This window comes from Cardiocondyla obscurior, linkage group LG13 (assembly GCF_019399895.1).
Source record: "Cardiocondyla obscurior isolate alpha-2009 linkage group LG13, Cobs3.1, whole genome shotgun sequence".
Lineage (NCBI taxonomy): Eukaryota > Metazoa > Arthropoda > Insecta > Hymenoptera > Formicidae > Cardiocondyla > Cardiocondyla obscurior.
Window position 1 is genome coordinate 1,506,653 of NC_091876.1, and position 22,032 is coordinate 1,528,684.

Sequence of the window (22,032 nt, forward strand, 5' to 3'; positions counted from 1 at the left end):
TGTCCGAGAAAGTCCGCGATAGCGCACGAACCGGTCGATGAAAGTTATCGGAGAACGGATCGGCGACAGTCGTTGGAAATATTTTAGCGATGTGGCAAAAAGTCAAAATGACTCTGCGGGCGCGCGGGCCGTTTAATATTTTACGAGACGAGCGAGATAGCAGTACGGCACGGTGAATCCGCGCCACTGTCCACTGGCATCGCGCGACGCCAGGACCTTGCGGCCGCCGAGCTAATCACGCGCACGCTGGCGAAGAACCCCGCGACCGACGAAACCGTTTTCCCCGTCCACGGCATTCCGCTTGTTCTCCATATGAAAATCGATTCGTATTACTTCGCGAAGAATCCAATTATTTTTTTTTATACCGTGCCGAAAGAACGCAAGCTCCTCCGTACCTGCTGTATCAAGCTGTTTAGCTTCACGCAACGCTGCTAATCGTCAACGCTGCTTGCGACATTACCAGGTTTCTCTTTGGACGCCTCGCGCGAAATTAACATAATTAATTTTACGAGAAGGAAGAATTTACATTGATCTTGTTTCGAGCGGTCGATTTTCGTCGGGCGGTCGAACGCCTCGCGCGTACGGATCTTGAAGCGAGAAAGAGAGGAGAGGAAAATGAAGAAGAGGAAGCCTGCGTGTACTCGTGGAGAGCGGAGGCTACGCGAGCGCGTCCGTGAGTAAATTTTCACGCGGCCTTAAAAACGTAAGACATAGAGCCACGGTGGTTCGGGAGCGGTGCGCGAGAGCGGCAGCCTTCACCGGGGAACCTCCGGTCTCTCGGTGCTGAGGCCCCCCGAGCGGCCCGAACGAACGAGAAGGAGTCGGCCTAACGCCACTAGGTTTCAAACTCGCCACTGACTGGCTGGCTGTATACGGCGCGCAGCTGAAGAGAGACCCCGAGAAGTTTCGACTATCGCACGTTCGCGCAGCCAGGGCCGAGCTGAACCGAGCAGAGCCGAGCCGAGCTAGCCGGCCAAGTGAGCCGAGTGAGCCAAGATACCTAAGTCAGCCAGCCAGCCAGCCAGCCAATCTGCCTGCCTGCTAAGCTTGCTTGTCCGCCAGTCCGCCCTGCTTGCTCGCAATGCTTTCCTGCCTGCCTGGCTGTCTGCCTGCTTGCTCGCCTTGCCTGCCTGCATGCATGCTAGCCAGCCAGCCAGCCAGCCAGCCAGCCAGCTAGCAGCAAGTAGCGACGGTGCGGCGCGGCGCGGCGCGGCGACGGGCAGTCGACGACGGGGAAAGGGCAGACAACGCGCGAGCCAGGTAGTATACGACGCGCAGCTTAAGAAAATTCACCGACAACATTTTTATTCCCTATCGGATAAAAGGGGTGCGTCATTGGGACGCTGCGACGGCGAAAGGACGCCGGGAGACGTGCGTCGTCGTTGTACGATCGGCTGACCTCCTCGCGTCGGCCAATTCCGCGAATTTTGCGCGTCATTCCGTATGCGGCCACGAGGCAGAGCACGCGGGTCTCGAGGTCTCCAGCGGAGAGACCGAGAGCGAATCGGCCGCTACACGTACGCCGACGAAGTTGCTTCGGGCCGAGGCGACGCGTAACGTCGTGCCCGGTTTCTCTCTCCGGAGGCGGAGGTGGAGGCGACGGCGACGGTGATGGTGGAAATGGCAGAGCGTCAGAATATATTTTCAGCGCGCAGCTCGCGATATTCGGCGCCCGTTGCTCGCGCGCTCGCTTCTTATTTATTAAACCGCGCGGAAAAGATCTCGTAAAATATTAATCTAGGCATAAATATAGATTATACACATATATCTACTTTTTTTTTTTTATATATATATACACATACATATATTTCTCTTCAGATTTTTACTTTAATTTTAAGAGATTTAATTTTTCGACCGAATTGTAGCTTATCAAAAAGTCGCTTTAAAATTCCTCAACGGGGGAATAAAATCAACGGGGGTTTTTTTGAGAACCGACGCGGAACCTAGTAAAGAGTTTTAAAAAATTGCCGAGAATCAAGGTCGCCCGAAATTATTTTAATTCCCGGACTTCGGAGAGACATCGATCGCGCGATCGTTCGTCGGGAATAATTAACGCTCCTAGTATAAATTAATGAAAGCGACCCGCGTGCGAGTTTTAAAACTGAGTTTGACGTTGACGGTACGGGAAATATGAAAAGTAGAAACGCAGGACGAGGTGGCTTGGGAAACGTAGCAGGCTCCTTTCGAACGTTCTGACAATGCGCGCGCTAGGATTCCCGTTGACGATACCGTCGTGCGGCGCAACGTGTCCGGTCGTTGGTGTTGCGGCTGATGCCACGGAGCGCGGGAGACGCAGGAGACGAGACCGCGAGAGAGCGGCGAAGTCGCGATAGCACGCAATCGAGGAAGGCGACTTTTAACCGGCTGGCGCGACGTCAAATCCGCGCTCCACGTACCATTCCTCGCGTAAACGCGCCCGTACCTCGTGCGCACGCGATATCGGTGTATTACGATAGCGGCGCGTGTAACACAAGTTGCCACGTAAACGCGCTTGGCCGGCGATAACGAAGGAAAAGCGCCCTGGTCGAGTTTACGATTAACTAGGCGCAGCGCGACGGATGAATTGTGGCCGATGAATGGCCTTGTTCGCCTCGACGAGGCCGTGGCGATGCGGGAACACCTTATTCGAACGCAGGGTGCGCATGCACGGCCACGCAACCGCCGCAGCCGGCCGCGAAAACGACCGCGAAAACGGAAGGGAATTTAGAACTTCGGCACGACGCTTCGCGCGCTTCCGCTTTGCGCTCGACGCTTCTCTTGCCGCGCGTTTCTCTGTCTTTTTAATATTTCGACTCGGGTCCTCGATAAGTTTTATCATTTTACAGCTTTCTTTACGTTTAGATATATCTCTGAAAAAAAATGTAACGTACTCGATATTAATGTATAAGCATCCGCGAGGTTCGATTCGTCGCGACTTGCCGCGCACGCGGTTGACAGACGCCAAACGCCGCTCGGCTCGTTCGTCGGCCAGAAAAGAAATGTCCGGCTCGTTAGTGCTAGTAGTAAAAGCGCCTAGAAGCCTCGGCGGAGGTACCACGACAAGGGATATCCAAAGTGGGGATCAGGAAACGAGCAAAGATCTGCCGGGACGTTTTACGATCGTCTTCGAAAGCTACGCCGCGACTCTTCCATGCACTTCCGGCCTGAATTCTTAAACCACTGCCGGACAAATTTCTTTACGCGGAAGACGAGGTTCATTTAACGTTGCGAAATTCCTTCACTTTGCTTTCCACTTATAGCGATGCCCGGGACCATTCTCATCTGCACGATCGTGTTTCCTCATTAAAATAACGAAAAAAAAAAAAAAAAAAAAAGACTTGAAACCATCCGCGACTTTTTATGATATATTTTTAAATTCCGTTTTAAGAAGCGACCCGAGACTCGAATTGACGTTGCGGCAAAGATCGCACGTGAAATAAGCTAGAAATAGAAAGACGCGTCGTACGTTACATCAAGTCGTAATGTCGGAACCGGGCGAAATCTGCGCGCAGTTGGTGTACAGTTATGGCACGATTCTGCCTAGCTGTAACTGCGAGAAAGAGCCAGTGAAAACCGTATTACATTGACGATGCGGGGCAGCAACGAGATATCCCAGGACGGTTAGGTGAATTTTTCCGCCGTTCCCGGCACTCTCGCCTTTCGCCTCCGCGGCACCAAAAGTTGTTTCACGGGCGCGTCTCACCGGTGCCTCGAAAACCGCGTTACCGAGTTCCTGCGAACGGTGCGAGCGAAATTATTTTCTTTTTTTTTTTTTAAATTCTTTTCGGCATCCCTCCTCCTCGCATCTCCACACTTACAGCGTTATCAATATTACTCATATATTTTACTTAAATTGCGACAGTCATTTTTAATCGTCGACGTTCTCAAAGAACGTGTTACGCGCGTGCGGCCTCGAACGTTTTATCTAAAAATTCCCTTCGTGACGATTTGAGAACTAACGTCTTTCTCTTTTTTTTTTCGGTGCAGGACGAAACTCTCGGGCCTCGAATAGAACAGCTATTCCTCGGCAATTCGGAATTGGAGGCACCTGTTAACATAGGCCGGCGCGCCGGTGACATCGACATCCGGCCCAGGAACGATGATGACAGGTGCAGTAGACTAATCGGTTAATTCGACAGCACACGCCCATACGCGTGACTTCCATTCGCCGAACTCGTGCCGATTGTTATCAACGCAGAAATTAGAGTACTTATATAAATGCGCAATCAGAGAGGGTCGACTAAGCGACTGACCTGGACCAGAAAAAAAAAAAAAAAAAAAAAAGAGAGAGAGAGATCCTTGTTGCCACGAGACGTGCAATGAGACAAATGTCGGCCGGAACAATTCTCCTGTTTTTAAACTTGCGATCATAGCCCGTCTTGGCTAATGAAATCTCTAAGCTGATCTGTGTACGTAATATCGGTGACTCGGAATCTCGCATGACCGTCGAATCAAATGGAAAGAGAGAAGGGAAGCCGAATACACCAGCAATCGTTTGGCTCGACACATCTTATCGGCGCGTCGAGGGTGATAAGGCTATCTTTATCAGCAATAAAGTCGTTTTTAAGCTCGGCTCTATATCTCGGCCGGGAGAACACGAGCGCCAAAGTATGCTATAACGCATGGTAAACGTGTAAGTAATTAGAGATCGTGATGCTCCGAGATATCGATATTACGTTACACCTTTTCCTATCGACATTTAGAAAACAAAGGAAAAAAAAAAAAAGAAAAAAAAAAGAAACGGGAGAGGGTTCCTCGATTATAAAAATTATTTTCGATTTTCAATCAACTTCTATCAGTCGAATAATTTCACGGACGGATCATTATTTTTGCTACGCGTTTAAAAATTTATTTCACTCAGTACCCGAACGCGCCGATATCGCACGGAAATTGACAAATGGCTAGATACGTAGACAAAAAGGAAGAGAGCGGAATATGCCCGTGGTAATCGCGGCACGTAAAACTCTCGCTCCACCGCCCGGCTTTCTTTTTCTCCTCTGCCTTCCCTCATCCCTTGCCGCATTCCTCTTTTCGCTTCTGTAACCCTGACCTCCCGTAAAACACACCGGGAAAAAGACTTTTCTGGCGTGTACGCACGGGCGCACCGCCACTTCTACTACACCCGTCGCTGCCGCTGATGTTGCTGCAGCTACCGCTGCTGGCCGAACTCATGAATGGACCGCGACTCTATTTACGAGCGCGTACGATTCGCCCGCCACCGCCTCGTTTTTATCGCCGTCTCGGTCGTCATCGGACAACGGGATAAGCTAAAACCTCTTTTTAGAATCCGCGGCCTCTCTCCCGCGCCTCGCCGACTCGGGTTTGCGCGTTACCCTTTCACCTCTCTATTAGACGTAACGCGTATCGACCCGCGAGATTGTTTTTCAACGGAATAGGAAAAAGGGATTGATGAATCTTGCTCTGTAAACGAACAACGTATGTACATCAAATCAATTAGACGATATATCATTGCGCTACGCATCCTCCCTCCCGTTTCGCAGCGGCGCGCGGTAAAGCGATGTTTGCATAGGATAAATCAGTTAAGTGCTTTTCTTCCACTGCGATTGCATAAATGTTATACATTGCGCAAACACGCGCTTACAAGCGCGTATCGGGAAAAAATTCGCGGGAGTCTCAAACGATTATACGATAAGCGTAGCGATCAGAAATTAAGACTCGAATCGTAGATAAGAAAAAAATCTTTTTCTTTTCTCTTTTTTCCTTTTTCTTTCTTTTTTTTTTAGATAGGGGTTGATTTTAATCAGGTCAAGTAATTTTAGTTGTACGACCGGTGCTTGCACGACTGGTACTTTAATAGATTTCGAGAAATGATGATTCGCGCGGTTGCGAGCAACAGCTTGGGCATATTTCGCTTACAGAACTTCGATTACAAGCGTCCTCTCCTTTTTCTTAATTGTAGTTCTTAATATAACACAAGTATAAAGTCGAGCTTGAAGAAGAGATGACCGTAAGACTGATCGAGAGTCTGAGTTCGCGTTGCTAGATGATTTTAATAAGCTCTCCGACATTCTTGCGTATGCGTTACGTAGTCGCAGTAGATATCAAGTAACAAAGTTCTCTATACCGTCGAATTTACCTCGCGTAATCAAAATTAGAAGTCATAGAGCCAATCTCTTTCTCTTTCCCTGAACCGCGTATATAATTCCTACTTTTCTTCCAGACATCATCTTCTTTATTGCACCGTCTGTGTGCGCAGTATTACCAGCGTGCTCGCACAGTGCAGGTTCCATCGAATATCTAAAATGACATCGTCCGACCCACACCGCACCACCTCGCCCCTCACGGATTCGCTCCATCTCTCCATAGTCTCGCTCATCTCTTCCACCTTCATCTCGCTTTCCCTCCTACCTACCTGCCACTCGAATCCTTCCCGCTCGCACCGCACGGCTCTCTCGTCCTCCCGCAGAAGAGTACGTCCGGTGTGCGCCTGGTTACTCGCTCCCTCGCCCGGCTCTCTCTCTATCTCTCTCTCTCTCTCTCTCTCTCGTCCTACCGGTCCAGATTCAGCGTTATCCCGCGCCGTTCCCTGGTCCCGTCGGCCGTCCTCTCCCATCCGCTTCTTTTCTCAATCAGCGTTTCTTCTTTCTTCCTTCCTCCCAATTGCCGCCTTCCCGTCTCCGTACGTATTATCGACGGGCGCAATTCCGACGGATAAGAACGGCACTGGCAACGGCGGTGGTGGGTGGCAGTCGTGGCGGACGCGCGACGGCTACGGTAGCCTATTACCTTCTGCACTGCCGACTGGACGGCGTCGGTATCGCATACGGGGAAGATGTACCGTTTAACCGTAATGCCGACGCACTGCGATACCGGCGCGCGTAACCGCACGGCACCTCTTCTGGCCCTGCGACGATTACACGTATACGCGAAATCCCGACTAACCGGAACGCAGGAAGAAAAATATATTGACACGGTGCAACGCACGCCCACGTGTGCGGATTGCCGAGATCTAGCGCCAAGGTGCGTACCGCGCGTATCTTCATCTTTCTTTCGTTAACCCGACGAGAAGTCGCGAGAAGTCTCCTCCGCAATCGCGAATTGCATTCGTCATGTTAATAACCTCAAATAACATCTCTCTTTACTTTTTCTTCTCTCTCTTTCTAGCTCTATCTTTTTTTTTTTTTTTTTTACGGTAAAGATGTAAGCCAGAAAAATCCTCAACGGAATTGGATATTGAGGTATACGAAGTATTCGACGTTCTGAAAAAGCTGGAGCAACCAAACGATGCGCGTCGTTATAATTGCAGATACGAGTGGATGGGACGAGGGATATATGTTACATTCTTATAAAAGGTACCTTCGCCATTAGACGAGTCATTATTTACCGCTGTGTTATATATTACATCTGCCGCATACAGATTTCCCGGTGGCCTGGCGATTATCATTTTTGCAAATGAAAAATTTATATGCCACGATCTTAGTTCATGATATTAACGTAACTTATGCAAATCGTTCTTTTTTAAGCCCCCAAACTTGTTTGCATAATTAATATATCGTTTGCTTCTTTTTTCTTTTTGTCTTAAAATTAGTTAATTGCGTTCTCTTTTTTTTTTTTTTTTGCCACTATAATTTTGTATTTATTGATCAAGTATTTGTTTTCTGAATCGATGCAGTTAACGTACCGTGATGGAAAAAAGGTGCCTAACTGACGTTACAAGGCAGAGAATGCATGTCCGGTATATTTTTATGCATCGATGACGCATGAGCAACGCATATATCGAGATGAACGCCGCGATGAATGGACTTTTGAGCTATTCGATTCGTTTGGATTGGAATAGTTATACGCAGCGAATGCATATACAGCCACGCGTGCGCAACGTTAATTCCGTATGTAAAATGATTCTCTCTCTCTTTCTCTCCCCGGTTGGAATTTCGAAAATGCACACGCGAACCGAACCCCTCGATTTGTTCGCGATTCCTGAAAATCATTTCATCATCGACAACTTTCTACCACCCTCATTCCGCCTTCCCTACCTCATTGTCGCTCTCTTTTTCTCTCTCTCTCTCTCTCCCGCCCTCTCTCTCTCTTGGTCTCTCGTTTACGAGATCCCTCACAATTGAATGTCCAATGAATACGCCAAATTGGATGTTCATTCCGATATTCTTTAACCCAATTATTCGTTCACGCTGGGCACCCTCGTGCGATAAAAAAGAAATCAAATCTTCCACCGCTACATTTTTTATTTTTTTTTTTAATAGAATTTACAAAGTAAATTCTATTGTTTACTGTGCGTTATGTTACATTAAACTATTTTTAAGCATTGATATATGATGAAATATTTTATAAAACAGATGCAATTATATTTATCGATTTTTTCAGACGGTCAGGATGATAATTTTTCATTTTGGTCCCGGTCGATTATAAGAAATTGCGCACGGAAGCTGGGAATGAAACTGGCCGGTCCGACGTTTACGCGAAATAGCATCGGACGATCGAAGGCTTTACTCAGGATCCCGAGCAACTTTTCCGCATCGATCGTACATCTTTAACTATATTCTTTTGCGTATGTTCAACTCTACGCCAACTCGATTGTAAATTTTCCATTGGAGATGTTCGAACTTGAGGCGTTGGACTCGAGTAGATGCACTCGCCGTGGATGAATGGAATGCGCGTGTGCGTTGGAACTTATGGCTTATCCACGGAGAAATTTATAATACTCGTATCGCGAGTGTATCATGCTAGGTGAGTACCCACGACTTCTCGTGTCCTAAGTTTCATTTGGGAGCGAACACTCAATTGATTTAATCGATATTAGGCAAGACTCGAATAGAAGCTACTTCATTTATTATAGCGAGCGTTTTCGGTTCGATGTTTAGTTTAAAATAAAGTGGTGGACCGACTGAAACGCCAAACATTTCGTTATATCATGTAATTGTAATCGCTACAGTCTATTACTTTCTGTTACTTTCTTTTGATGACTATGGTCCCAAGAGAAGGTAATGTCGTTTTACTAATAGCGTTCTTGCAATATCGTAAGGTGAAGTTAGATTGCACCAACGGGGATAATTTTCCCTTAATGAATGAAAATTGTAGTACAGTGTAATTTATTAGTTTCAAATTCTTAGCATTTTTTTTTTTTTTTTCTTTTTTCTTTTTTTTTAAAGTAGAAGCGGAGATTGAAATTGATATGATTGATGACGGTTACGTGACTATTATTAAGAGTAAAAGAATTATTTTTTTTTGTACTGAGGTGGACTTGATCAATGTATCAGTTTTTATCATTATCTATTGTTATTTGATAATAGGTGCGAATAGAGGAAGAGAGTCAGAGACCGTTTAACCGATGGCGACGTCGCATCGAAAATTCGCCCCGGCTAAAAATATGGAGGATTTTAGCCGGCGTTGCTCCTGCTCTCGAAGCGGAGTTTGGATTTGGGTTTTGCCGCAGGGGTAGGTGCGCAGAGTGAACGCGGATCGATCCCCCTCGGCACGAGTGCGAATGGGGGGTTGCGACCGAGTCGCCCTCTCCGTTGCTCGGTATCCTGGCGTGTTCGTCCTCGAAAACGGGAACCACGTATCAAGAGTGCCATTATTGCTCAACGGGACAAATTGAAAATTCGTACAATAGACAAAAATCGGTATCGCAACGACGGAACCCATTTGTTTCCGATGCCGACCTGAAGACCCGTTTCGTAGGGTAAGAGAAATGAACATTTAGATCTCGGATTAAAAAAAAAAAAAAAAGAAAAAAAAAAGAATCGACAAATTTGTTTTTCGTGGAATAAAAAAATTGCAAGTCGCTATCGGTACGCTACGACCGCGAGTCTCATTATCGGGCGCGTTTTATCAGACTTGGTACCACCGTTATAACTCGAATGTAGGTTAGCGGCGACGGATCCAAGAGAAGGGATGCCGAGTTTTCTTCGAAAAATCAATAGACATTTCTGCCCCTGGGTTTCACCTTGTCGCGCTAATAACGCCTTCATTAATTCTTCGCTTTCGAAGATTCGTACCGCGGGAATCCTATAGGACGTCGAAGGTATCATACCTGATAGCTAAGCTGATGGGAAAGATCTTTATGCAGAAGATTCACTTCTTGTAAGTTTAATGAACGTAAAAGCAAGCAAACTAATGTCTGTTTTCCAATGTGGATTAACTTTAATCTCACTTTAATTTATTTTCCATCTTCTATCAGGTTCTGAGGATTAGAAAAAGATGAAGAGCTAGATTGAAGTTAACTTACATTGATGAAAATAGGCATAAACTCTTTTTTTTCTTTTTTTTTTCAACGTAACGCATTTACGTGTTCAAGAATGTAACGTTCTTCGGGTCCATTTTCTGTCATCAAAATTATCATTAGTCTTTCAATCCACGTAAAGGAATATATTCCGACTTAGCTGAAGTCAAAGAACTTACAAGAGTGACGGATGCTAAATGGAATCGATTTGGGTTTGTCAATGTCCCGTCTAACCGTTCAATTATTAAACTAATTGTAAAGCGCTGGTGCGATTCGCGGTAACTCGCTTTGCGATAAATTTTCGTGGCGATCGTAAAGCGGCGGCGGTAATGAGAGTCGCGTCTGCGAAAATAAATTCGCGGGGTCTTGCACGTGCGTGCGATAAATTCGCTAATAAATTCCTCGCGTCGATCATTGGTCGATCGTTGGTCGCGAATCAAAGTTGGGACGAGGTCGAGCGTGAAGAGATCCCGTTTACCTTCGCAAGTATGCTTCCACCTGGCCCGTACATACCTGAGGAACCTGTACAATCACGCACGCACGGTTTCTGCCAATCGCCGCTGTACCATCCACTATCTTAACATCCAGATACGGGCTGTACCCTATAATTGATTGGACAATTAATTCATTAGTAAATGCGCCCCAACTAGCACGCTGATAATAATATATTAATTAATTAGTCGCGCTTCCTACGTCACGTTATTTTCTCCGATATTCGTGATTTGTCCAATTTTATCGACAACGATAGAACCGAACCAAGTTATTCGTGCAACGATACGACGGATTTATGTAGAAGCGAATGGAACTCGTTCCCTTCTTTATTATCATTTGAAAGGATTTGTAAAATAATTTTCATTGAGGAGATATTTATCGATTTTTGAGGTATACGTTATTACGAATGCGCACTCATTAACGCTTCCCTATTAGCACGCACGTTTATTCCTTTAGTTAAGCTATCGCTGTGTCTATTGCTAGAGATATTTAATTCATAGATTTTCAGATTCTTTTCTTCTGAGTTTAATATATTAAATATGTGCGACCAAAGAAGTGCTTTAAATGTAATTTTTTTTAATTTATTCTTATTTTAAATTTCAATTCTAATTGATTTTATCACCCCTGCGAAGACTCGTCATCGCCCAAGAGCAATTATCAATTAAATTCTCTTTTTATATTTACGTATACTAATGTGTGCACGAACTATAATTATTTCTGACAAAACTGTGTATAATTTGACGAGAATATCTTTTTCGCAGATGCCGGTGGACAACGAAATTGTTTATAATAAGTATAGAAATCATACTTCGTTATGACAATTATGTTCGTTTGCGGCACAATTCCCGTTTCGGTCGAAAGGTCCTTTTTCTCGTGCCTCGTTTTCCGCGATGCTGCGCGAGATGAGAGCGGGAGAGGTTCCTATTTCCGGCCGATATTTAAATCCGAGGGGCACCGAATCCGCTCGACCTCAACCGAAGCGTTCGGGTCCGGCTGTCACATTCGTGGCGTACCGAAACCGAATGCCCGTGTATTGTCCGTCTCTCTCCGTTCGCGGGCTGGCGGGTCGGCGGCGACGGCGCGGCCAGGCAACCCAGGTGCAGCCGGTGCAAGCCGTGTGGCCCGTGCGGCGATACCGTCGTCACGCGGTAGCCTTCCACTCGGCTCGGGTCCGTAAACGCGTGCCACGTAAAGATTTCCCTGCAGTCTAATCGCAAAAGTACAGAGCCGCGGAGGAACCGAACGAGCGGCGAGGCGAGGCCTGAATTTTTTTTTGTGGATACATCGATCAACGGAACGGGCCATCTTGCATCATCGTCATGGTACGACCGACATGTCCGATTTTGCTTACGGCAGATGACACGTTAAAGAACGATATCGTATAATTTTGTATATCTTATTGCAGGTATGACGGATTCGAGAGATAATTCATGGTTTCGAGGTTATAGATGCGTTACGGATAGTGTAGATGTAAGTATCGTCTTTTGATTGTTACGTTGCTAAGTCTTATTGATCATGTCTTGTTACTCGCGTCGATTTTGTTACTTTTTTTTTTTTTTTTTTTTTTTTTTATTAAAGCATTTGATGAACATGTTATTTGTATTTTGCGATATTTAGTGGTGTATTTTGTGTTTTCTCGGTGTGACAGTTTTTGGATTTTTTTTTCCTACCAGTGTAAAGCGTAAAATGTTGCACACACTAGTATACATATTATTTATTGAAGATTAAACATTTAGGAAAAATATTTTATATATTTTTTTTAAAGATAAAGATAAATGCATACTTGTTGCATAGTTGAATTGCTGGACTTTCCATCATAGGTTAGGTTATTTTATCATTATTATATTGCAAGTTGCATTATTAAAAGTAGCTTTTATACTTTTTTTTTTTCTCTCCTTATTATGTTATATTGTGAGACATGTTGCATATTTTATAAATTTCTGATAAACTGATAAATAATCCTGAATGTTTCTATGTTAGAGAAATTTAACGTTTACAAATGTAAGATATTTTTTACATCACTTTTTTTATGCTTTCTCTGCTTTGTAAAATTTTTAGAAAAATGTGAAAAGGTTTCATTGCTGTTATCGTTACAGATATTTTCAATTTGTAAGCAGAAGATAGCGACAGCTATCATTAATTTACAAAAGCAAAACGATATAGCAGCAACTTGGAAAGTACACCTTCAAGGAAATCTTCAAGTCGGGTGAAAAATATCACAAGGGAAACTAATGCATTTATTGTCTTGAGCCTGTTGCAAAACTATGTAGAAATAAAAGAAGATTGTGAAAAAGAAAACTATTTTTTAGGGGGTCAGTAATATTCTGTTTATTTTACTTTTTTTTATTCACGCCGCAGTTAAATAAAAAAAGATGATCTTTGCAGAAAGAATAAAGAATTGAGGGACCTAAAACTTGGGATATTCCATATCGAATAAAGAGTGGACCGTCGTGCTGGATTTTATATCGAACGGAATTTGATTTTATATGAGGTAGTACCAAAGTCATAAATTAATAAAATTATCAATATATGTTGCTCGTTAATGCTGAGGCTCTTGGCTTCGTTTTAACGAACCCCGGAATTAACGTGAATTTGTTATACGGACTCTATTCTAAATTTTGTAAGTGCTGCTTTAGCATTTACACGATTTTTTTTCTTTTCTTTTTTTTTGCCATTATCTTTGAATCGCTACAATTAAAATTACATTTATTGCATTTTTATGATCCTGCGATTATGCGGATGCCAATACCAAGCCAGCATCTCGAATAAAATCTAGAATTTATATATATCATACTTTGATCGTACGGACAACTCTATTTTTCTCTTTCTCTTTAACGTGCGTACGCGCCGGCTCGTATTCGACACGCGTTTGTACTTTTATATAAATTTTACATTCGACGTTGGTCAGAGCGCGACCGAAAATATCCGAGATTTTTAGCTGTTGCGTTTTCATCTGGCGTTGCAAAGCACGCTTTCCTTCTTCGTCATTATTCCCCCTCTCTCCCGCTGTACATTCGATTCCCAAGTGTTGGCGCATTCGCTTTCACAGCTATATTCTATCTCTGTTTTTTTTTTTTCAGCTGTGCTGAATCGAAACCCTCCCCGCCACCCGTTTCTCGCCCTATATCGTATCATCTTCCTCTCCATCTTGCGGCGCAACTTCGAGCGCGATCGGACGTGCTCGTGCGACGTCGGACCTCGACTTTTGTTGTGCGCTTTGTCGAAACGGATGTATAAACGAATGAGGCTTTTTCCGGGACCGGCGACCACGACGCGTGCTGCTACCACTACCATTTCGTAGCTCTACTTTTGCGCAGGATGTGCAAGGAAAGAGAATAGGAACGTTCTCCAAGTATGCCTGGTCTGCTAATGATTCATCTAGATCGTCGGCTGCAATTTCTTCGTAAGCAACATATATCTATTTCGATCTGAAACCATTTCGCGAGGTACGCTTCTACGTTTACCGAATCAATATGGCAGTAACGATGTACAATCGATTTAATGCATAACGCGTGCGAGAGAGAGAGAAAAAGAGAAAAGGGATCAACGCCGTGAATTGCTCTCGTTGTAATAACGTCGAAAAGAGCATATTAATCGAGTCCTCCAGGACGCGGCATCGTTCGGTTTCGTTCGAGCCAGGGTATAGCCCTGTCATCGCGGCTGCATCGCAGTTATTATACCCGTGAATTTCTCGGCGCTCTCGGTCTCCCCAATGCTAGCGCGATCGATACGACGACCATCCCCCATCGTCAGCCCGGCCGATTTTTTTACATTCGACCCTCGGCGCTTGCGCGCGTCACCGCGGCTCTCCCCTTTCCGATTCCGAACCGTGCGGTAGTTGGAGGAGGGTGCCCTCCTCTCGCCCGCTCGAAGCGAAGCGAGACCGAGCGAGCGGTCGAGCGAGGGAGCGAACGAACGCACGGCGACGGCAACGAGGAAGGAGAAGGACGCGGGGAAGCGTGGACGAGGCGCGGCGAGGCGTGGAGAGGAGGATAACGCGCTCAAACCAGAAACTCAGCGCTGCCAGGGATCGCCAATACCAATTTTGGAACGCGCCAACGTCGACCGAAATTCACAAACGAGATCTCGGAATTAGCAGGGAAAATGTAGGACCGCGCGGCTCGATCGATCTCTCGAAAAATATCAGAAGGACAGCAGGAGCGCGAGATTAAATGTATTTATGTACATTACGTCGGAGAGGGCACAAAAAGAGAGAGATATATATATATATATATATATATATATATATATATATATATATATATATATATATATGTACATATATATATATTGAGAGTGGAGAAACGGAAAGGGGGTGACGCATTACGCGCGGACGATGCGAAACGAGCGTGGGCGGGTAATTTAACGAGAGGCGCCGTATTATTTTCGAATGGGACGCTCTGCGAGAGAGCCACATTTCCCTACTTGCGTCTTGAGTCTGATGTCTTGCACTTTGCAAGCGCAAGTTTCATGGAAAATAAATCTAATGAGTACCTACTAGACTTTTGACATTTCTCGCAGATTATTTGACGTACCGTTTGTATGGTATTCTTTTTTTTCCAAGGGACGTTCTGTGCATTTGACATTTTATGTCGTAAAACTATTTTTTTTATAAATTTGTAATTAAATTCTTAATTCTTTTTTTCCCTTTTTTTTTTCTTTTAATATTAACGCTTTGATATAACTTCGTTTTAATTTTAATCTCGTTTGAAATTAATATATAAAATTGAAATGATGAGTTAGTCCTTTTAATAATTAATTTGATATTTGATAAACAAGTAAAACGGATATTTAAATTTGTTTAACCAGAAATGCTTGAATATTTTCAACATTCTCAAACGTACAGATTGCATTTCGTCAAGATTTTAACACGGTGGTTAGTTTAGTTGGAATTTATCAGTGATGCATTCGCAGCCTATATTTATTGTACACACATGCGTTTTAAGATATATGCACGTGTGCGTATATTCAATTACGGAAAGTCGAAAACGTCGTTCCATGGTCGAATTTCGACTCGATCCGTTCTCCAAACGTATATATTAAGCATGCTACAAAATAATACATGGCCATGGTGTGATGTCCATGCAGCTGCAACTGGTCGTGCAAGCTGAACGTGTAGCGGTGAACGGTCTTTCTCTCTCTCTTTCTCTCTCTCTACATATCTCTCTCTCTCTCTCTCTCTCTCTCTCTCTCTCTCTTTCCCCTCTCCTTTACTCTCATATATGTTAGCTAACTCGCTTGCTCGCGCGCGTTTCCCTCCGTTTCTCCGCTTCTGAGTTATATTTAGGTGAACTCTGGTATTATCCGACGGGTTGACGGACGTACGAGCGGATGGACGTACGGACGGATGTACGAACGGACCCGTCGTACCAACTGGAATCAGAGGGCTTTTACTATTCTGTCCGTTACGTCTGATGGCTTGTGCGACACGGTAGCTCGCGGGTCCAGTTCGATGGATCGATATACGTCGACATCCGGCAAGCGCGACCGGTACGACGGTCGGACAATCCGCGCGGGTCTATCTCATTCCTAGATCAACTAGTTAAAATCGGCGATCGCTAAGCGGTTCCGATGCTCGCCGAAGGAAAAAAGAAAAAAAAGTAAAAGGAAATACCGCAACGATCGTAATTATCAACGAAGTACACTTCGTTACATCAATTTAATAAAATTCTCCAACTAGACACGCTAAACAAAATTTTTTTCTAAGTTTGCCTCTTCTATTTTCATTTATTACTATTAATTATCATTACGTATAGATACATTTTTAATTGTATAAATTATTCTTTGTCTATAACATTGTAATATTTTGTAACGTTGCGATATTTCTTTTTTTTTATTTATCGTTATGCGTTTATAATTATAACGGCAGCTATAGCGTCGCTATAATGTTCCCTTCTTTTTTTTAATTTTTTATTTCTGGTTTAAACATTAACGCGTTACTTTGCATTATTTTTATATTTTATATATTATACGAATATCGACCGCAAATACTCGTCATAGCATAATTGTATTATTTGTTAGTCTGTACGCTGTATATAACGTTAAAGCCGGCGAGAGGGCGGTTCGAGCTCCGTGTCGATGGATCGATACGTCCATCTGCTTTCTAGCCGCGCAATTCCGAGCACAGAAACGAATCGAATGTTTTCTGTTATTTTCGTGTCGCCACATGATTCGATCACTTTCTTGCGATAAAAGCCTCGTAGTCGATATCACGTATTAGAGGTGACGCCCGATTTTTATAAAAGCTAATCGGTCTCGGCTATCTCTTATGATAATAGAAAAATACAAGATTGAGTAGAAAGAAATTGAAAAGACATTGCACAACGCGCGCGATTTATTTCTCGAGGAAAAAAAAAAATATATATATATATATATATATATATATATATATATATATATATATATATATATCTATAAGAGTATATAGACTTTTTTTAATAATTATTTTTTTCAAATTATTAATAAAGACACTTGATAATTAATAATTGAAACGTACATAAGTTCTGTCTTTCTCTCTGAGGTACGTGCATAAAACGAGAAATTCCGCGGGTAATATACAGTTGTTACGCGCATGTATTTATTCATTTGTACCGTGACACATACTTCATTAATATCTTAATAACACCCCTCGATATCGCGAACTTACATCCCATTTTTTTTTTTTTTTTTTTTTTTTTTCGTATAGATCTTCGGTCGACTTTTCTTCCCGCGACTGAATTTCAATTTACGTAATATAATTACTGAAACAAGAGTCGAAAGCCTCATTATACTTTATTATCGTGCAACGTATTGTACTTTGATTAAAAATTTATCTGGAAAGAAAGCAGAAGGGAATTATGTAGGCATTTTCTTTTTAGCTAGATAGCGAAGTTGCTAAACGGGCCAAGTAATATAGACCGTATCGCTTATCCATAAGTAAATCTCAAATTCTAAATAGTAATTACGTGTAGGAAGTTACTAATAGTAATCCCACAGTAAGTAGTTAGCTATTAATTCCATAATCGGTGTTAGGCAAGTGCTTAAGCATCCTTACGTGCACGTATCTATATTATGTAGATATCACTTGTACTTCGTAGCAGGTGATAATTGATGCAAATTAATCATTCGACGGGATATTTTACCGTGCCCGTCAGAATTAAAAGTAGATTGCGAAGCCTCTAACTCCATTTCGTTATTCGTTCCATCTTTTGTCTCTGGTTTTGTAAGATCGCAACGAAGATTTTTTTTTTAAACCTGATACAAAACTATACTCGCAAATAAAATATTTATGCAAATAATTTGTAAAGATCGACGCTCTTAAATTTGTGATACGAAACCGGGCTAGGGTCAATGTCTCGCGAGCTTCAATTCCACTTCGCGCGTAACTTTTTACAGGGAACTTTAAAGATTTTTGTAAAAAAATATACGAACGCCGCGAAATCGATTGTGCGGTAGCAGACAGTGACGATTTGCGGAATCGCTCGCTCGGTAGTAACACAATGAGAACGAGGGAGAAAAATGAAAGGTGAAAAACACTCAGAGAGAAAGAATAAAGATAGAAGTTAAAAAAAAAAGGAAAAAAAGTGCGAAATTAGAGAATAGAGAAGGAGGGACGGAGAATAAAGCAGAGAGTGATGAAGATATACTAAAATAGAAAGGAATAGAGAAGAAAATGATAGAGAAAAAGGAAGAAGAAAAGGGCGAAGGGGTGGGTTGAATTGAGAGCGCTGCGCAGAAACCGTGGCGGCATTGTCGTCGTAGTCTCATCGACCTAACCTACTTTAGCAAGGGACGTCCACGCGCATGAGGTCGATGGCGATGCTGTTGTACTGTCTGAGGACGTTCGACGGCGACGGCAATGGCGTCGACGACGATGTCGCCGAGATTGGCGAACGTTAGATTAAGCCAACACTTCCTCCATTCTCCGATGCGTGTATATGATTTCATTTCTTTTTTCCTCTTCCTCTTTCTCTTTTCTCATCCCGTCTTTCCCTTTCGCCATTGTTTGCTCCTCCATCCTATTGTTCGGCTGACGCCTTCACTTCTTTCTCTTTATCCTTTTCGGTTCTTTTCCACGCTGTATAAATCTGATCTTTCTTCTTCTTCCTCTCTTTCTTTTTTTAATTTTATTATTTTTTTTTTAATTTATAATTGTTCAGACACTTTCCTCTTCCTTCCCGCGAACAGATGGATTAAAAGGAATTGGCGAGGATCTACTCGGCGGAATTGAATTCCTAATCTCCAAAATCGCACATTGGCTCTCCGAGTTTTTCAACTCCTTCCCATTAATCTTTTTGGTTTTAGCTACGATACCTTTGCGCTTTTCTTGTTATAAATTAGAGGAAATAATTGTTTTAATTTCTATCTATTTACTCGCGCTTCTTCGTCGTTTTATTATTAATATTACATTAATGTAACGTTAAATATAATTATTAAAAAAGTATGATTATTAGTGACGCAGCGCGCATAAGTATACTCAACGCTTTTTTTTTTCCCCAGGACATTAACTATGAACAAGACGCTGACTTGGATTGGAAAACATGCTATGATCCGGGCGCGCCTTCTCCGCGAGGCCAGAAGAGAGAAAAAGAGAAAGAGAATGAGAAGAGTTGCCGAAGCGACTAGAGCTTGAGTCATAGAGTGAATCACGCGTTATCCGCTATTCGCCATCCGCTATCCTCTCACCGCCCTGGACACATTCTTACGGGATCTATTCCTCTCTCATGTTAATGCGTCATTTGCAGTAATGCACGGTACATGGTGCATAGGAAAGCGCGTGAGAAAGTCCGTAAGTTAAAAAAAAACATTTGAAATACCTCAATGAAGCAAATACTTGATTTAAACGTAGGAATATTCTTTAAATTGCAAATACAAATTTCCTAGTCATCGTTCACATTGATTATTTTGTTATATTATCTTTTACAGATAAGAGAGTGAAGAGAGAAAGTCTAAGATACAAAAGGAAATCTTGTAAATGTAACAGCTACGAAATTTACAAGAAATATATGGATTTTAGTGAAATTGATTAAAAGAGATTATTTCGACAACGATAATTGCGAAGGAACAATATCCAGAAATTGCTTGGAAACGACATTTCTTTTCCCGATCCCTCGGGAGTTGAGAGAGAGTAGACGCAAAGCGGTAGGAGTGTAGAAAATATATTGCAATTCGGGCTTTGAGAAATATATGATATTTCTTACGTCTCTCACATTTATAATTGAATTACAATTAAAAATGTTGCTTGCCGTTCTCATAATCTTACGCTTCTGTGTATTAACGCGTATACAGGATTCGCGCAAATGAAAGAAATGTAATGTTAAAGCAATACATTCCGGTATAGGATGATATTTTTCTATTTTATTTTATTATAAGTTGAATTTGGATCGTGTTAATTTGTCTTTGGACCGCGGGTTAACTCAGTGCAGCTTGAAAGAACCGATCTATAAACTCTAATTAGTATAACCAGTTTAGAAAGAAAGAGAAAAAAACAGGCTTGAGAACTGATAAAACAATATATTGAAAGAACGAATTTTCCTTGCTTTTTAATTAAATTAAATTAAATTTATGTATTTTTATATTTATAAAGAGAGAGAGAGAAAGATATATACTAATTTGGCAGCACACTCATCAGCCTCGATCAGGAGTTGACAGGTGATAAATTATTAATCGTGTGGCTACCGAGAGTAGGACCGCTCTGTTTTCGACAGGTACGTGATATTGAAACGCCTTCTCTCTCTCTTTCTCTCTCGAGTGCCTTTTTTGTCATATTAAATTTCAATCAATGCCTCGTTCTATCGGTGCACCGATTTATTATGTTTGAACACTGCCGGCAATAAGAGATACTGATATGCACCACTCGCTCATATCTACGAAAAAAATTTAATTTAGAAATCACTTTTTCTTATATTACATGCAACCAGCATTATTTTAGCATCGATTTCGGGAATATCTTGTAAAAGAAAATTATCCTGTTTAGTTCGATCAGAGTTATACGCGTCCGATCACGCAAATATTAGTCTCGTGATTGCAATGGAAATGAAAAATAAAATATAACAATTTTTAATACTTAGATAGTCATGTTTTTAAATACTTAAAAGAGTTAGTTTGATCAATCGTTTTAAATATATCTGCTTTTATACGATAATCAGTATATTGGTCGGCCACACGGCTCGTTACGCTTAGATACGATTTACAAGGTCTCGACCTTGCGTGGATACGATTCTTGCCAGGAGAAGCCAAGAAATTTCAATTACGCACTCTCATCCAAAAGCGAAGACTATTTTTTTTTTTTTAGAACTAAAAGGCGCGTGTAAAGTAACGAAGTGAATTTCCTATACCGCGTGGTGTAACAGGGAAGGAGACAGAGTGCACAATTTATCAAAAATAAATTATTGAGAGAAAGATTAGAGGCTCAGCACGCGCTCGACGGAGAAAGAGTAAGAGAAGACGGGAGGGCGGTGTGATGTACACCGCGTGCCTTTGCATGGCCACGTACGTAGAAAACTTGGAAGATCAGAAGGCTGAGAAGACTGGAGAGGAAGAAGCTTTCAACGAAGACGAAGAAGATGCCGAAGACGCAACAGCAAGCGAGTGAGCGAGCGAGCGAGCGAGAAGACGGATAAAAGACGTGGACCGACAGCGAAGAAACGACTTACAGCTACGCACAATCGTGGCTCGAAGGACGGAAAGGTGGAAGAGCATCCTTTGGAACCGGTCCGTCTTCTCGGGGCTTGCTCCGACTGCTCCAAACCGCGGCCAGATGAAGCTTGAAATTCAGAAGGCGAATCTTCGCGACACTGATTCTCGAGCATTTACCTAGTACTTTGTATTTTGAATAAATTGAACGTGCATAATTATAACATTTAATATTATATTCTAAATAATTATTGCTACTCGCACACTCATAGCCTAATACGTTATAAAATAAATTATAGCCTGAATATTATATTCAATTATATTCACACAACTTCAATGTACTGCGAGTTTTTAACTGGTTCCAGTACTTCTCAATTAAATCAATTATTCGTAGTTTACGTAATCATCAGCTTATAGAAATGAATGTAAGTAACGTTTAAGCGTATGTAAATTATATTTAAAAAAACGAAGAGCGTTTAAAGTGCATCTAACGGCATATATATTATAGTAACGGTGTTTCGCGATATGATGTTGAAAGTAAATGTATTATAAAAAAAAAAAAAACTGTAAATTTGTAACGTTATAGCAATAAGCTACTATTTTTCAACAATAATTATGTCTTTTGATACAACGATGATTCAACCCTGCAATTATAATCCATGATTCTTATCCCATTGAGTTGTAATTAGAAAAAAAATTATTCTTAATAGAATAATTATTCAAATCAAATTTGCGATTAGTCTAAAGAC

The 22,032-nt window shown here is 42.4% G+C and overlaps 1 long non-coding RNA gene across 8 annotated transcripts; it reads left to right on the forward strand.

The window, feature by feature from the left end:
• Window positions 1-549: 549 nt before the first annotated feature.
• On the forward strand, window positions 550-21,914 carry LOC139107549 (uncharacterized). Of its 8 annotated transcripts, XR_011546527.1 has the most exons (11): window positions 6,800-6,960; window positions 7,105-7,292; window positions 7,613-7,826; window positions 8,320-8,682; window positions 9,246-11,991; window positions 12,075-12,139; window positions 12,766-12,981; window positions 13,055-13,160; window positions 13,750-14,072; window positions 19,148-19,436; window positions 19,574-21,914. It is a non-coding gene; the product is annotated as an uncharacterized lncRNA (long non-coding RNA). The 8 variants fall into 8 exon arrangements; XR_011546530.1 differs by lacking the exons at window positions 6,800-6,960; window positions 7,105-7,292; window positions 7,613-7,826 and adding exons at window positions 550-1,260; window positions 3,967-4,088; XR_011546526.1 differs by having other exon boundaries at window positions 6,801-7,292.
• Window positions 21,915-22,032: the final 118 nt, after the last annotated feature.